This window comes from Phasianus colchicus, chromosome 5 (assembly GCF_987193195.1).
Source record: "Phasianus colchicus chromosome 5, bPhaCol1.hap1.1, whole genome shotgun sequence".
NCBI lineage: Eukaryota > Metazoa > Chordata > Aves > Galliformes > Phasianidae > Phasianus > Phasianus colchicus.
In genome coordinates this window covers 50,417,038-50,432,279 of record NC_143440.1, presented here as the reverse complement: position 1 = coordinate 50,432,279, position 15,242 = coordinate 50,417,038, and the positions used below count along the sequence as shown (strand labels likewise).

The 15,242-nt window shown below is 40.3% G+C and overlaps 1 long non-coding RNA gene across 3 annotated transcripts in view; it reads left to right on the top strand.

The window, feature by feature from the left end:
- LOC149917917 (uncharacterized) overlaps positions 1–15,242 on the top strand; it is a 76,658-nt gene that overhangs the window by 19,022 nt on the left and 42,394 nt on the right. For all 3 annotated transcript variants that reach the window (XR_016467055.1, XR_016467054.1, XR_016467053.1), the window contains exon 2: positions 11,692–11,811. This is a non-coding gene — a long non-coding RNA (uncharacterized LOC149917917). The remainder of the gene's footprint in view (positions 1–11,691; positions 11,812–15,242) is intronic.

Sequence of the window (15,242 nt, the reverse complement as noted above, 5' to 3'; positions counted from 1 at the left end):
TTGGTAGAGATTTTACATTTAGTTTTTATGAGATTCAATTTATTTATTTATTTATTTGTATTAATGATTAATATGACGTGCTAGAATAATATAATGGATAACTAATGATACTGTCTTCAGAACCATCAAAATTAAGTTGTTATGCCTGATGGGAAATGTAGTTTCAGATCTTTTCTTCTCATGATAATGAAAAACATTCATAATGTCAGAAATTGTTTTCCTTATGTGCCAAACAGTACAATGGAGAAATTTGGAGAGTGTTTACAGCTCTTGGCTCCTCTCTTTGGAATATCTGTACACTGGCTCTACTGAAGCAGGAAAACTAATGTTCTTAAGGAGGTAGATGAGAGAATGAGTAGCAGAAGATGCTAAATTGCAGAGCAGTCAGATAGGAGGAAAGCTACCAAATGGGATTTCTCCCACTTGATGATGTCCATAGTCCAGAGAGTTAAATCTCTGAACTTCATCCAATATCAAGAGGAGACTCATAGGAAGACTGATGTTTCTGCCAGTGTGCTTTCTGGGAAAATGAAAAATATTATCAAGAATTGGTCCTTGGACATCAGTGGCGGTTCTGCAGTAAGAAAACAGACCAGTAACTGACTAATTTAAAGGTATTAGTCATACTGATATTCTCCTGTCTTCCTCTCTTTTGTCCCTTGGAAAAATAAAGTAAAAATCATGGATCTATTTACCGGCTTTACAGCATACAAATATGCTGCAGTCTAAAGTTTGGTGCAGTACCCTGCCCATAGGAACCCACTCTGCATTCTAATCTTGGACTGCTGGCTCAGATATATTAAAAAAAGAAAAAAGATATAGAAGTCTTTCTTCATTTTCCTTGCAGTTGCCATTCTGTATGAAGAGAATTTTCTGAATGGAGTTTTGAGTTTGAGATTCTGCATTTTTCTCAGGGTTCATCTGAGGTGTCCACATCTGCAGCCTTCAGCAGTAAATGTGAGGGGTGCACTGAAAATAATGCCTCCTACTTTATTATATTGGCCCACAATGTCAGAGATGGATGTTAGTGGTATGGAAATAGAGGTTGAGAATTTTCACCAATATTCCATTACATTTTGCTGCTGTGCAACAGATGGGCAGTCTGACAAAATGGTGTTTGACATGGAAATGTGCATGAAGCAAAGGTGTGTTCCTGAATTCCTCCATGTGGAAAAAATGGCACCCACTGACATTCATCAATGCTTGCTGAACATTGATGGAGACCAAACAGTGGATGTGACCACAGTGAGGTGATGGGTGGCGTGTTTCAGCAGTAGAGACAGTGGGTACAGCAGTAGAGTGGCAGTGGGTCACCTTCTCTGATGCAGATTTTCACGAGTGTGGCATGCAGATTCTTGTTTATTACTGGTGAAAATCTACAGCTAATGGTGGTGACTATGTTGAAAAATAGCATTTTGTAACAGAGAATTTGTTGTATCAAACTGTTTTTGTGCTCGTTGTAGTATTTTCCTTGGAAATAATAGGAGGTATTACTTTTGGAGTGACATACTTATCTGTCTGAGACTTCTTAAATCAAGGAATTGTTTTTTGTCCAGAACTGTAAAAGACCATAAGGTCTGATCAAGGACCAGAGAGATGATTTAAATTCTCAAGATTTTGTGCTGTGTGAATGCAATGCCCTCATTATGTGAGGAAGAGACTTTAACTTCAGGAGCTAGGTTCGCTCTCTCTCCTACAGGCTTATTGTTTTTTTCTTCCTTTCTTCCTTTCTTCCTTTCTTCCTTTCTTCCTTTCTTCCTTTCTTCCTTTCTTCCTTTCTTCCTTTCTTCCTTTCTTCCTTTCTTCCTTTCTTCCTTTCTTCCTTTCTTCCTTTCTTCCTTTCTTCCTTTCTTCCTTTCTTCCTTTCTTCCTTTATTTCTTTCTTTTTTTCCCAAGGCTGAGAGCAATATTACTGTGAAATCATGGCTTCCCATGGTTTCTATATGTTGTGTTATATGATGGTCATGTATGCGGGTTGTAAAAGGGCAAACAAGGCTCTTTAAGCAAAGTACAAATAACAGAATTGTAAGCGTTCATCAACTCTTCACAGGAGGTCTATTTAGTTAATACTAATAAAGGTTTTTTTCTTTTTTTTTTTTTTTTTCATTTTTCCATTTTAACTGACATGAGTTCAAGCTTGTGTTAGCTGCTTTTGTTATAATTCACTTTGGCTTTTCTTCAGCCCTTGCCCTTTGCCTTAGTGATCTCTGTTTTCCTTCCATCTGTAGCTTCTTTTCTTACGTTTCTCTTGAGCAGATTCCTTCCATCTACCACAAGAATGGGTACTCAAATCAATTGTTGATTGAAATCCTGGCTCCCTGGGTGTTTCCCTCTGCTGCCTTTAGTTGTGTTAGGATTCAAGATACATTTGTTTTTCTTTCTTGCCATTACACAAATACTGCTCCCCAGTAGGACTTTGAAGTTCGTATTGTATTCATTAATAAGATTTTAAATCTTTTCAAGACAGTCCCTCTTAGCCCTTCTCCACCAGCAGGATGTGTAGCCCACTGCATATGAATTGGTTCCGGGAGGAGGGCCAGGGAACATGGGAGCAGGGCTGGGCCAGGAAGCTGTTTCTCCAAGCACAGGAGAAGAGACTTCTGGACTCTGGCTTTAGGGCTGAGGGAAGGAGCATGGCCATCTGTGCCGAGCATGGGTCAATCAGCTCCTCATAGTGCCATTGGCAGTAATGGGGAGTGGGGTCAGTAGGACCCTAGGGGCTCACAGTTTATAAACCAGCTGGGATTTCAAAAGTTAGTTTGACCGAACTGGGACGAACTGTCTCCAGCACAGTTTTGGCTACCCACGACCTCTGTTGGCTCAGTCCCCTCCTTCTAATGCCAACGCATTGCCTAATGATGTCAGCGGGTGTTTTGGGTTTGCAAGGAATGCAGGAATGGGTTCTCTGAAGAACAGAATGTGTATGTAGAAATGTTTTAAAACAGACTCTTTGCAGAAGCTTTCTTTAAGCATTTTAACAAGAAACCTGAGCTTCTTCCAGTTCCTTGGATGTTGTTTTTAATAATTATCCTTGCAGGTAGGTCATATTCTTCCACATTCTTTTGTGAAATGTTTCTGAGGAGAAATATCTCAGGAGAATCTTTTTGACCAGTACAGCATTCACACACTGCCTGGATGCCTTTGAAGTCTTTGAGACTTCAGCAGCTTAAGTGCTTTTCTGAATTACAAAACTTCAGATCGGCACGCCTGTTCTAGTGATTCTTCTGTAGAGATGATAATTTCTCTCAAGCGTTAAAGAATTCCAGCTCTACTTGATTTTTTCCTAGCATTAACAGTATAGTATCGTGTTGTTGTATCCTCTACGCTGGCCTGATGAGGCCAAATCTGGAGTACTGTGGGCAGTTCTGGACTGAGAAGGGACCTTATCAGTGCTTACAAATATCTAATGTGTAGATGTCAAATGGATGAGACCAGGCTTTTTTTGGTGGTGCCAGCATAGGACAAGGAGTAATGAACACAAACTGGAACATAGGAAGTTCCATAGGCACATGAGAAAAAACTTCTTTACTGTGAGGTTGACAGAGCACTGGAACAGGCTGCCCAGAGAGACTGTGGATTCTCTACCTCTGGAGATGTTCAAACCCTGCTTGGGTGCTTTCCTGTGCAACTTGCTGTAGTGAACTGCTTTAGCAGTAGAGTTGGACTGGGTGATCTCTAGAGGTCTCTTCCAACCCCTACAATTATGTGATTCTGTTTCTACACAGGACTTTGCTAGGCTTCATACTCTCATTGGTTGCCTCTGAGCAAAATGGAAAGGAGTCACCATGCCACTTCCTCAGAGTGCATTTCCTGCTGTGTTTAGCATATCTTCTAATTATCCCCACTACTTTCACGTACTGTCCCTTCCCTTCCCCTCCCTTCCCCTCCCTTCCCCTCCCTTCCCCTCCCTTCCCCTCCCTTCCCTTCCCCTCCCTTCCCCTCCCTTCCCCTCCCCTCCCTTCCCTTCCCCTCCCTTCCCCTCCCTTCCCTTCCCTTCCCTTCCCTTCCCTTCCCTTCCCTTCCCTTCCCTTCCCTTCCCTTCCCTTCCCTTCCCTTCCCTTCCCTTCCCTTCCCTTCCCTTCCCTTCCCTTCCCTTCCCTTCCCTTCCCTTCCCTTCCCTTCCCTTCCCTTCCCTTCCCTTCCCTTCCCTTCCCTTCCCTTCCCTTCCCTTCCCTTCCCTTCCCTTCCCTTCCCTTCCCTTCCCTTCCCTTCCCTTCCCTTCCCTTCCCTTCCCTTCCCTTCCCTTCCCTTCCCTTCCCTTTTTTTTTTTTTTTTTTTTTTAATTTGTGTTTACTCGGTGGCATGTAAAATCTGAGGCAGGAGTTGAGTACTTTGTAGTATCTGTGTTGCTCATGGTGTGATGCAATCCCTTTGTCCAAAGGGCTCTAATGGCTTCTTGGTGGGGCTCACAGTCAGTGGCTGTTTTCTATGTGCTTGTGCAATGGCCTGATTATAGTTTGATCCAGACAATAAGTACTCACTTTTCTAAATGATGCTGTGAGAATTCAGGGGTTTCTTACTGAGTGTTGGCTGTGTCCATCAGATGTATGTGCTTGCCATTGGATATGCATGTGACTTTATGGTTCCCAATTTCATTAGCTTGTTAGTGTTTAAATTCAAGATGGATACCAGATTACCTGCTGTACCAGTATGTTGAATCAATTTCCATTTTTCCATCACTGCTATGCATTGGCATTTCACAGACTGCGAGAACCCCAACTGTATATGACTTTTCTTATCTTCTGTTGGAGAAATGTCATTGGCCTTTTCTGACTTTGTCCTATGGTCACATGTGAGACTTTGAAAAGTCTTTTTACTCAGCTTCTCCCTTGTTACAATAATATTGCAGAGTACTACTTCCTGAATTTCCTGTTAGAACACAACAGTTTTTACAATGGTGAAGCTTTAAATAGAGTTTGAAATATTTGGCATCAGGATAGAGATTTTTGTATGCAGTATATTAGTCAGTGTGACTTTTTAAACCCCTAAATAGAGTAGCTTGTGCAAGAAGCTTCTTATTCCCTAGTAAATCATAGAACTGTAGGCATGGGAGGCAGCTCAGGCGACCAGTCCATCTCTGTTCTGCAGCAGAGCCAAGGACTATTTCTGACAGCGATTTTCCTAACCTTTCCATGATAGACTCCAGTGGTGAGGATTCCAAGGCCAGCCTCGGTGAGCTGTTCCAATGTACTGCTGTTTTTGTTAGTTATTTTGTTCTAAGAGCTAACAAATCTTCTTTTGCCACATGGTAAGCAGTTCTTCTAACCTTGATAGACCTGAAGAACAGTTGATCACTGTCATATTCATAAAAGCATCTTGCATATTTGAAGACTTATGTCTTCCCTCAGTCTCTTTTCTAGACTAAACAAACCCAAATCTTTTAGCTTTTCTTACTAGATCATGTATTCCAACCTGTTTTTTTTCTGTTGTTGTTCTCTGCACTCTTCAGATTGTCTGTATAAATCATGAAGCATATTGTTTAAAATTGGACAATATTTTTGATTTGAGGCATTCACTAATACCAAGAAGTGTAGAATGATTTCTTCTTATGAAATGTCATATAATTTTTTATCTGCAAGAATCATACTGCTAATTCAGTTTGTACAAAGTTGTGTCTAAGATTTTTCTGCAGTTTTGCAGCTAACTTGCTTTCCTCTGCTTTGTAATTGTGTGTTTGATTTTCCTGCCCAGGTGCAGAACTTTTCTTTCTATTACATCTTGCTGTTTTCAGAGCCAATGTGATAATTAGAAACTCTTTGAATCCTGTTTTGTGAAGGTTTTTCCACTCTTCGCAGCTGGACGTCTTGCAAATTTGAGCATACCTTAATATTCCATCCTTTTACTTGTTAATGAAGGCCCAGAATAGAACTGGGCTTTAGGGTAGCCTCTTGCAAAACCAAGCTTGATGTATATTTTCCACTGAGTTACTAATAACAATACAGTTTTCAGCCAGCCATCCTATAGTAATATCCTCTGTGGAACTTCTGCTGGCTTCCTGATGAAAGCAGTGGGGACTGGGCTTGTGCAGCATTGTGTCAGTCTTTCTGAAGTCAATATCCTGTCTTCTGGTTCCCCCTTCACCTGTGGGCCATAAAGTGGAACTAAGGAGAATGTTCGGACTGGTCTGTTGTGATTTATTTTTCACCTCCATTAGGAAAGTTGGCCAGAACACGACTTGTGTCTCTGGTTCCCTCAGTCCTTCCCTGGAGCCAGAAGTCACTTCTGTGCAGTCTGGTCTGAGTCACACCTGGCTGTTTTATTAGTGCTTGTGCAGAGCATTGGGCAATGGCTGAATTGCTAGCTGAAGCTTGGCACTGTGTCTGTTATCTCATGGATTTGGGCTCCTGGCGGGCAGGCAGGCAGCTAACACCCTAGGAAGCTGGGTTGACAATGGATGTCTCTGTTCATCTCTGAAGGAATTTTAACAGAAAAAAAAAAAAATCTTGCCCTGATAATCATCAACCAACCAAACAAAAACAAACACACACACACACAAACCCTGCCAAAAACCAAACCAAACAAAAAAAAAAAAAAAAACAATCCAAAAAGAGGAAACACAGCAATTTACCTATAGTCTGATCTATTTAGAACCAGGTTTCCCAATACTGAAACGATCCCTCTACATTTCCCAAATTATTTAATGGCAATAAACATACTCATCAGCTGACTTGTCCTTCAGCTGCTACGAGAAAATTTTTAAAGGGCTGCTTTATTTCCCCCCTCCTTCATTCCTGGCAAGTGCACAAATATCTATCTGAAGTCACATTACTTAAGTAGAAACTAATAGAAGAGCTGGTTGTACAGATACTTCAGGATCTGGTCACAAACATGCTCTAAGCTGTGGGTCTGCCTTGGGTAAAATTCACCTTGGACAGAGACAAGAATTGCACCTTTTTAGCTCAGAAGACAGTCACTATCAACCTTGTGCTTTAGTCAAGCTAGAAATAGAGTGAACTGGGAAAGCAAAAGAGGGATTTTAAGACTGCTGGCCTGTCAACTCTAGCTATTTATAGCAAAAGAGAATAATCATGGAATAAGGTGAAAATATTTCATTTTTATAGCCCTGTATAAGATGAAGTTATCCTTAAGTGAATCATAGCCTCTGAACCAATAAACAATGGAGTAATGTGTTTAAAAAAGAAAAAAATATTAATGAAAACATGACTTTATTTGTCTCTTCTGGAAGCTTTCTGTGTCAGTTACAGTAGTAAACATGCCTCTTGTGAATCACTGGAGACGAAAAACAGACGTATACTTGGGCTTAAGTGGTTCATATGGGTTTGTAACAGTTTTGTATCTTCTGAGCATTCAGGAAAACCCGGCCTACAGATTTTAAACTGTGATTCTGGCTACAGAGGCACAAGACATTCTTTTCTGTTTTTAATAAGTCTCTCTCTTTGTGCAACAAATCCTTCTAAAAAACTGCACCAGCAGTGCTAACCAATGGGTAGCAGCTAGAAGCTGTGGGGAGAGGAATTGCTTTGGCTGGACAGAGACTAAGGGATTTGTACACCCAAATTTCTATTGTTTTTAATAGGAATTTGGCTTCAAAAATCTTAGCTTTCATATGTGTTCAGTCTCTAACAACTGGAGGTCTCTAACCGTGCATTCCTATCTTCCTGGATCAAATCCTCCATTGGCTGATGTACCAGCCAGGGGAAAGCAGATACGTTGTTGTGCACATCCTTTCTTAAGATTCTTCTCGTCAGGTGCATTGTGCTGCTTTTCTGAACGAGAGCACCCACCATCTGCTAACTAGAGCTTATAGCTGAAGGAAGGAGGGCCCATATTCCACCAGGAGTGCAGAGGTTGCTTTATAATCTTAAGAAAGTTTACAATGTTATAATGTGGATCAGTTTTTCCCATTCTTTTTCAGTGGCTTTTCATAAGATTATGAGAGACTTTATAAAAATACAGAGCCCTTATGCATGTTATCATTATTCCATACCTACTGGCATACTGCCATTCTGATTCTCCCATGCAAAATAATGTAAGGAAACTGAAAAATAAATAATATTTATGAAAAAATCATGAATAACACCAGAAATTGATTACCTCAGTTTAGTTCAGATGGAAAATCTGAATGAAAACCCAGAAACTTAAGTATATAACAAGGGGCTGCTAATTTAATTTCTGATAACCTAAGTGATTGAGAACTTTAGAATGATTTACAGTAGGCTATATGTTACTTTAATGCATTCAGTTCATCACTGGGTTGTGTGTAGTGAATGTAACTTGGTAAGGTGATTGTAGGTGATGATAAGGTAGTTGCAAGCAAAAGGCAAGTGTTTGCAATGATGTTTACATTTTCCCTACTCTTTCTAATGACTTAAATTTATATGGAAGAGCACTAGAAGCACAAGGACAGCATTAACTACTATATGTGCCGTGGAAAAATCGCAAAGGAGTAGATTCCTGAGGCGCGGTTAGATTAACATATGTTCAGTGTAAGTCTGTTAATGAGGCAGATGTCAGAGAAATGAATAACTCAGAAACCTTGATCGAGGCATCAAGACAACGGGACACATCATTTTGACACAAAGAATTTTTACAGATCGCATGGGACTGGCAGTACTCCAGTATTAGTTCCAGACTGAAATGAAATTCCATTCTATATCTTTCTTTGTGTTAGAAACCTGAGTACCAAGTGGTTATTGCACTGAACTATATTACGTGCACAATTTAAGCACACTGAGTACAGTACACGATTATAGCTCTATTTTAAAGCACACATCTCTTTAACATGTTTTTACTTAGAATGGCTCTGTAGGTTAATATTGGACTCAACCCATATACGTAGCGCATGGGATTCTGCAGGGAAGTTGCATTATCTGCCAGTGCTGAGCATAACGAAGAGGGAAAGTGCTCTCCAACTGTATGAAAAGAATGCACGATTGGTCACGATACTTTTGCTTTTCTGCCCATTGCAGCTGATGCTTTCATTCCAAGAAAATAAGCACTCAGTGCAGAGAAGGTGGTGGCTGAAGGTCTCCACCTGTTCCCACAGACATGTGGCTTTCTGGCAACATAGCACAATTCTCTGCACAGGCAATTGAACCACCAGGGCTAGTGGGCTAGATGGATGGAAGGAATTATATTTAAATGCCTCTTTAGTGTTTAAGGATGTCTCTAGGTGTCACTGGTATTCCTCTGCCTTCTCATCTACCTTCTCTCCTCCTATGCTAAAACTTTCTGGGCCAGTTTCTGCTAGTGAAATTGTCACGGGACCCATTGGTCTGTTTTTGAGTTTGTGCTGTCTGCCTGAGTCCTGACCACATCAAGCTCTTGGTCTGTGGGCCACAGTTTAAAACAGAGAAAAGTGTTCTCATCCCCTTTCCTGTTCCACTTGTGGTTAGAGCAAAAAGTGTGTGCAGAGTACTTCTCATATTACATACAGTTTTATGAAGAAAAAGTCTGTTTTCTGATATTGAATCAACTACTCATTAAGCACCTTACCTTTCTGACAAAAGATTTGTGCTCAGATCTTTTGCCTGTTTTTGCAGAATCAAAAATCCTTTACCCAGGAGAAACACTAGCTAGGGTTGGTGTTTTTGTTCTTGGCGTCCCCCTAAGAATGCTCCTGCTTTATTTTCCTTTTTTTGTATTCAGAGGGCAAGAACAAGAATGATTTCTAGTAAATGTGTTTTAGGACACTTAACACAGAGAAAGGAGAACTAGGTTACTATAGGCTGAGACTGATAGGTATCTAGAAATTGGAATATATATATTTTCAAAGGAAGAAAATAAGATCGTTATGTGCATGGGAGGTGGGCAAGATGATGGAAAACAACTGTGGCAGCTTGGTGGCCTGACATTCTGCTGAAAAATGTAGGTTAAAATCTCTTGGTGAAGGAAGGGCATGGAACCAAAGTGGAGACCGATGAATGTCCTGACACTTGAGTGACAGTGTACAGTCTCCAGACACATTTGTAAATGTCTCTGCGTGTATGATCTTATACTGCACTTGTTTCCATGTTTCCTACTGGCTAGCTTAAGCCCTCTCTTAGTCTGCTGCTGTCTGCACATCCCATTTCAGTGTGCCTGAGGCCTCTGTTTGATTTATATGTTGCTGGCAGCTTGAGACAGCTAATGTGGTTATCACCTCCAGCTGTTTACCCCACCCTTAAAGTGCTAAATAACTCCAGTGGCTCTGCAGCTGGTTTACTAACAGCTCAAATATCAGTGCAGGGAGGGTGAGGGGAAGCTTGGGTACCGTAAACCTCATCAGCTGTCTGGCCAAACCATCTTTTCTTGTCCATCAGAAATGGTTGACCCTCATGTTGTGCGGGCCCCTAGCTCCAGGCCAGGTGCAAGGCAAAGCTTCCAAGTGCCCAGGTGCTTTTTCACATCTAGCTAGAAGCAAAATAATTACATTTTATGGTGCTGAATGTAGCCTTTAAACTATTTTAACTTCTAAATTAAATGCCTAAACTCCATGCATAATGGGGAGCCCCACTATTTAGGTGCTGAACTGGTAAGCACTATTAAGATTGAGGAGCCGGTTCTTGAAGTGGGCACTTCAGAAATGTCACTTGGAAATGAAACCATCTGAGGTTGGGATTCTGCTAGCTGTACAGGGTTCTGTATCTGAATATGTTTTTTAGACTCAGTTTATAGCTGTTACAGAATAAGTGGTCACTCTTTTATAGAACAGAGCGTCTTCTCTGGAAACAGATGTCCAAACGGACCAGATGAAGTGTGCCCTGAAATGGCCTATTTCTCTCCATTGTGTTTGAAAGCAAGAGTGCCACCTCAGCTCCAGACATTTTTTACCAGATCCCAAAGTGAAATGAGATGAATCTTTCCTATGGAAAATATGCAGATGCCTACCTTGAGTTTCAGTGGGTCGAAATTTGGTTGGTCCTTGTATCCAGGCACAGGTCCTTTGTGTATCCTTCACACCTTACACTTTTGAGAAAAGCTCTCATGTTTCTGAGAACTGCCAGTATTTCTAGTAGCATGTGTTCCTTCTTGGTGTCTCTGTGGTGGTGGAGTTGGAGGTGGGTGGCCTCCCTGCTCTGCAGCATGATGGGAGTATAGGATCTGCCATGGGTTTGCATCTGCTGAGCCTCAGCCACCACACTTTGGTTGGATCCATTCAGTAGGGCACTGGGACATGGTCACTAAACAAGGGTAAGTGCCCCACCCTGCAGATCTCCCTCTCCCCTCTACATTGTAAGTACCACATAATACAAAATGCACTCTAGTTTCCCAATTGGACATCCTAATGTACCTTTTTGTGCACCAACTTTACAGCTGACTCCAGCTCCTATAGAAAAGAAAGATAGTTCCTCCTAGGCACCCAAACACAGGTTAGATTTCTCTAAGGGCTCATCTACTCCCTAGTGGTTTTTTTTTTTTTTTTTTTTTGTGGAGTGGGTCCAGAGTCAGTTGAATTAGGATTCTCTGTTCAGCATTGTGATTTAGAGGGAGAAGAGAAACTTCTGTGTAGAGATGTCAGCAATATCAATTGGTCTGAGTTTCCTGGAAATGTCTACCTCATATAAACTGTGAAAAAAAAATTATACTGTGAAGAGCTATTGTAAATTAGAGTATCTATATAGCTGAAGTGAAACTCAAGTTTCCTATTTCTGTCCAGATTAGAATCACAGAGGTAGGTGCATATAAATAATTTTTTCCTTGAGTTTTTCATCCAGTTATTTTCCATTTCTTTTTCTTTCTTGTTTACAGCCCTTGTGATTATATAACAGTTCTCAAGAGGAAGCTGCTAACAAGCCCATCTGATATTTTGTGCCAGCTGTTTCAGTGGAGGCGTGTTGGACTAGACTGAACTCCACCTTCTTTGACAAGGTATATTATATGAGTAACACCATAAAATATATTTCAAACAGCATGATGGTCTACTTAACCTCTTGGTACTCTTTTCATTAATTTCTTCTTGGATCAATTATTATGTTTTGCCTGTCGCAAAACTGAGCTGAAAACTCCTCTGGGCATGGAATGTGTCATTCATTTAAACAACATCAAGGCACACTGTTCATGTTTAATTATTACTTTAATGCAAGTGCTAAACTGTTTTCAGTCACATCTAACAAACATGTTTTCTGGGAATGGTTGCTGCCTGACCTCAAGTTGGGGGCAAGTTAGGCTAAGCCTTGAAATGCTGCATCAAGCTGTCATTCCAAATAGAAGTGAGCTCTGTCGCCCTCGCATGAACTACGTACTGTTACATGGATGGTCTGGTGAATGCACAATATATAGACTGCCCACCAGAATGGACATTGCAGTATGCTGATTTATGATGAGTAAATTCTAGAGTAATCCTATTGAAGATGTTTAGAAACATCTGTTGACGATGTTGCAGTAGCTAAGCTAGTAACACTGTGTAGTAAATGAAAGCCACCTATCGCTTAAATCCTTTTTAAAATGTATATAAATATTTCTGTCAGTGTTGTTGCATGAGTTCTTTTTCAGCATATCCACTATGGGATAACACATTTATTTGTAAATGGTCAGTATATTTATAGGCCCAGTTCCAGCGGAACGTGAGCATATGACCAAAGGTATTGCTCAAAAAGCCAGTTTGATGCAACATGTAGAAATGAAAGTCACTTTAGTGACTTTGAAAACCAAACTAAAATGTTTTTCAGGATCAGGTGTATGGAGAAAGCAGGGTCTGAATTGTGGGTATGTGAGAGATGTCTGAAACAGTAAAGAAACAATAAAGACAGGAAGTGCCATGATATCTTATACCTTGATAGACATTGGTTTTACTGTGTTTTGATGTATTCCATATAAATTACATTATGAACAATGAATTATGGTACATCCACAATCATTTCATAAGGCTAATTTGTTCCAATTTTAAACTAAGTCAGAGCGTACATTCACTTGACGTGGCATAGCATTCACCTTGTTCACATCTTAACAACTGACTAACACAATGTTGATAACACATTTAAAGATGCAGATTTGACTTAAAACTTCACACAGGCAGGACTCTAAGGTTTGAGAATTTCCTTCGTATCTAAGAAAGATCAGCTCAGAAAATTCATTATATCTGTTGGAAGATTTGCTTTGACATTTGAGACCAAATTTTGCTGGATTTCCTTTTTTCTCTTCTCCTTCCCTGCCTGTTTTTCGTGTTTCTTCACTGGGCCTTTTTGAAGTCATAGCTGATACTCATTATTGGTCTTTCTTGCTCATGACCTTGAGAGCAGACAGCAAGACCATAGTAAAGTCTGACAGCTGCAAAATGTAGCATATAAATGCTAGAAATGTCTGCTTGTGTTACTGACAGCCAACAAGCTACAACATACTCTAACAAGATCTTTTGAAAGAGGACTTACAAAAGTGAGTTACTGTGAAACTAGCTGCCTTTTGCTGCCCTTAATATAGAACCATTAAGAGTTTTAAAACTTAAGCTTAACGTTTGAGTTCATAGAAAACTTTCTTTGTAAATTTCCTGGCCCAGAGTATTCTTGCTTTATGCTCTTGCCACAGTACTCTGTTGGTTTGTCCTGGTTCGAAGGAATAAATCCTGTTTTAAATTTCCTTGGTTTCTTATAACAAAGGGCTCTGGAGGAAAGAAAATCTTTTAATCCTCCCAGCAATAACCTGACATGACCTTCTAAACATACTATTAACTCAAAAATATTAGCAATATTTTGTAGCTGACTTAAGAGCTTACAATAGAGATGGACCAAATATTGAGAAGAATGATTATACTTGGGTCTGAGGAAATCAGTATCTACAGGACAGCTACATGTTTAAAAAGGGCTAAATGTTAAAAAGTATTTAAAAAGCTTCACAGTGGAGTATTGTTCAGTAGTGGTGACAGAGCACAGCCAGTTTTCTGCATGCTCTTTCTAGGCTTGTGATTTCCTCACTGTCTTAGCAAAATTACTTGCTTTCTCTGTGCTCTTTAGTTACTCCAGTCTGCTTTGTCCTTCCTTCATAAGAGCTAAGCTTTTAGAAGATGTTCAGAGTTATTTTAGTATGCTCAGTATGAGATTTTTCTTAGAAAATTTGCAGGAAGAACCAATTTTCTGCAAATCTGGTCTCTCTATTATATCAGTAGGCTGCCAACTATTGCACATAGCTTAAATGTCAGATAGGTATTTTTAAAAAATTAATACTGTTGTATAAATGTAAGTACATTAACCTAACTCACGCGGAAAGAACCTTATGGTACTCAAGTGTCGCAAAGTTCATTTAAAATTGAGTTCTTTAAACTTACAAGGAAGAGAGAGATATTACATGGGATATACAGTAGAGAAAGATAAAAGTTAGTAAGAGAAGATAAAGAAAAGAAATCTATTTGCTTTCAGTAACTTGGGTTAAAGTAGCTAAATTCAGAGATAAAATAGGGTTTTAAAGCTAGAAGTTGCTTTGATACTTTTAAGCACTTCAGTTGTTCATTTTGGTATGTAGCAAATTACTTGATAAATCCTACAGCCATTACTTAATCGTTCTATTTTGAAATTTATGTTAAGTATCTGAACTAAACCTCGAGAAGTCAATGAGAGCCTTTCAGTTGCACTGAACACATACTGCAAAATTACAGTTAGGCCCACAGAAAGACATGGGGAATATGATGCCACAAAGTGAGATTTACCTAGACCCACACTGCTGTGTGCAGCACTGTCTCATTCTGACTCTGGAGAGGAGAGTGCTTTAAAAGTGTAGTTCCACTTCAGATTCAATTTTAATCTAGCTGAGCAGCCACAGTCAGAAACATGTGTTTGGTTGGTACCAAGTTCCTGCTCCCAGATGTGAGAACATTTTAGGGTAAGGGAGTATGATATGGAGAAGTGTGAGAAGGAGAAAGATGGCAGGAGCAGCCAGATGTGAACTGCCTGCGTCTTTGGTGGCTGATTCTTGGATCCCAGTCTCTCTCCTGTAGCAGAAGAGAACTGCTGGCAGCGTGGAGGCTGGAGCAGTCCATGCCACTGGCTCTCACATAGCCATTATAGCCAAAGTTCCTGTAACATCCCTGTTTGCAGCAGGGATTGATTGTAGTCTGACTATAGAATGGCTGCCACATCTTCAGCTTTAGCACAAGTTTCTGTCTTGGGCACAGTGCTTTCCAAAGATGTGAGTGCACTCATCTGTGAGCTAGCTGTTGATGTGCAGCTTGGTCTCTAAACTTCACCTGCTAGGAAGCTTGGGCAACTGTGTCATCTACTCAACTTTCAGATTTTTTTCCATTGAAATGTTTGAGGCCTACTTTGGCACCTGGGTGGTGATGAATGCATTCTTCTCCCTCCTTTACGGGTTTG